The following is a 2806-nucleotide window of genomic DNA, read 5'->3' as shown; positions in this document are numbered from 1 at the left end:
CTTCATGTATCTTTTTTCATCAATAAGAAAATGTCCTATTACTAATTGGAGTACTTAATTCTGTTTAGTTTTGGTCTAGATTGAATCACGGCCCATGAGATTTGAAATGGTAAGCCTTCAGTTTGGAAAGTATTGTGCTTCAGAAACCACATAAAGCCTTAAAATAGACTGGAATATTGTGAGGTTACGGGTATAAGAAAAAAACGTAGCAGATAAAAACCAGCTGAACCAATGTTTGGAGATTTTCTTGACCAAAGCATACAAACCATAGAAACTATTCAGGACACTCTCTCTGACCCCCCTAGAGGAGGCACTCAAAAGCCACCACCAGTATTGTCCCTATTAACACTCAGAAAGAACAATTTTTCCCAACTCTGGCTGCACATTAGAATCACTTGGGAATCTTAAGGAAAAGAAACATCTGAGTCTATGGCCATGCTGCCCTGAACAAGCCCAAGCCCATCTGATCTCAGAAGCTAAGCAGGGTCGGGCGTGGTTAGTACTTAGATGGGAGACCACCTAGGAAGACCAGGTGCTGTAGGCGTAAAAAATAAAAAATAAATAATGGATTGTAAGCTGACAAGGTCCTTGCAATCTGTGAGGTCAACCAAGGGTTGCCTCGCCTAAAAAAAAAGAAAAGAAAAAGAAAAGAAAAGAAACATCTGGGCCTTGCTGCCAAAAAAACTGTATCAGAATTTCTGAGTGAGGGGCTGGGCATATGTATTTTTTAAAGTTCCCCTGGTGATTCTAATATGCAGCCAGAGTCGCAGCCCACTAAACTAGAAGATGGGACACAGAAGATATATTTGCTAACATTTAACATTAAAAATCAATTTCAGTCAATGGCCCACACCCGGAGATTGGAGTGAGGTTCAGCTTTGCCTCTTTGAACTTCCTACCCAGTGACTCTCCCATTATTCTTTATCATTTATTTTTCCTGCATTGAATATTTACTGAATCCATATTTATTTATTGAAATCTATATCTATGTTAATTCCCTAAAACAGTGTTTGCCAAGGGCTAGACAGTAAAAACCTGTAGAGTTTGTAAGGAATTCACTAAAACCGAGGTCACTAACTAAATAGAAGAGATGTCACTGGCTTCGCTAGCCAAGTTAAATAAATAAATAAGTAGATAGATGGATAATAAATAAATAAATAAAGGCAAAGTGCCATTTATATAGATTCTATACATGATTCACGCTTTCCTATAACTATTTTGGAACACTGACATTCTGGTTTAATTTGCATATTCAAGTTCCCAATAATTAGCTTTGATTTGGATAGCCACAGATTGAGATCTAGTATGCTAACTTACTGCTGCATACAGAGACCCCATGTAGTACTTATCTGATTGCCTCCCCAGGTTATGTGGGAAAATTTCTATTTCTTTTACAGTAAGACATATGATTCCCTTAGTGCACTGGTGGCAGTTAATTTCAATACATTTGAATAAAGATAATAGCTAACATTTAAGGAGTACTTTCTATGTGCCTGAGTACTGTTCTTAGTGTTCTATGTGCATTAACTCATTTAATTCTTAACCTGATGAGGTAGGTGATATATTATCCCCATTTTACGGATGAAAAAACTGAGCCACAGAAAAGTATGGTGCCCAAGGTCACACACTTATTAAATGATAAAACTGGAATTTGAACCCAGAACGTTTCATTTCAGAATCTGGATTTTTAGCCACTGAAATATACCACATCCCCCAGTAGGTAGGGGACCTGTGTAAGTACATTTTAGGAGAGGATGTAGAGTAACTGGTACTCTTATCACTGCTAGCGGGAGTGCAAATTGGTACAACTACAAAAAATTGGCAGTATGTACTAAGCTAAACGAATGCTTACCCTCTGACTTAGTAATCCTGGGTATATACCCAACAAAAATGTATCTTTGTGTGGATGAAAAGACATGAATTTGAATGTTTATAGCAACACTACTTTTAACAACACTGAACTGGAAACTACTCAAATGTCCATTGACAGGAAAACAGATAAATAAATTGTGGTGTATTTATATCACTATGCAGCAATGAGAATAACCAGTCTCTAACTACACAGAATAATAAGGATGGATCTCGCAAACATAATGTCAACTGAAAGAAGTGAAGGAAAAACAGCACATGCTGTATGATTCTATTTTTATAAAATTCAAAGGTTGGCAGAAAGGATCTCTGCTCTTAAGGGTTAGGCTGTTGGTTACCCTTAGGGGTAGGAGTTGCGACTGGAAGGGGTATTTGGAGAAGGGGGGTTCTGGGGTGCAGGGAAAGTCCTCTTTCTTGATCTGGGTACTGGCCACTAGCATGTGTTTAAGTTTTTGAAAATTCAGTGAGCTGCACATTTAGGTTATATGTACTTTTCTGTATATATACTATATATCAATAAAAAGTTTGAAAGGATACTTGCGATATATATTATCTAGAGTTAGCAGATTTAGGTAAATATTTTCAAATAAGCAATGCATATTTAAGGAAAAGTCATTCCAGGCAATCAAAAAGTAAGTTTTTGATACCTCTAGTTCTTTCCTGCTTTCTCACTTCTTATAACAACTGCCAGCTTGATGAGTTAATAATAAGGAAAAAAAATCGAGTCGGTCAGGCATATGAGCCAGGTTCAGTGTGCTCATGCTCGCCCCCAGACAAGGGTTCAAAGGCTGGGGACTAATGAGAGCTTTATGAAGGTGCAATTGGTAGGAGGCATCAGAATAAAGCGTCCCTGGCACACTCACCTTTGTGTCTTCTGGAGCACCTGCTTACAGGGGCATGCAGAGCAAACGAAAGCAGAAGATAGGTTTCTTTCTTA

The 2806-nt window shown here is 38.0% G+C and overlaps 1 pseudogene; it reads left to right on the top strand.

Moving 5' to 3' along the window:
- The first annotated feature begins 425 nt into the window (after positions 1-425).
- On the top strand, positions 426-544 carry LOC120594311 (uncharacterized; annotated as a pseudogene).
- Positions 545-2806: the final 2262 nt, after the last annotated feature.

Source organism: Pteropus medius, unplaced genomic scaffold, assembly GCF_902729225.1.
Source record: "Pteropus medius unplaced genomic scaffold, Ma_sr-lr_union100, whole genome shotgun sequence".
Classification (NCBI taxonomy): domain Eukaryota; kingdom Metazoa; phylum Chordata; class Mammalia; order Chiroptera; family Pteropodidae; genus Pteropus; species Pteropus medius.
Note: the sequence above shows the minus strand (reverse complement) of the source record. Positions and strands in the feature narration are given on the sequence as shown.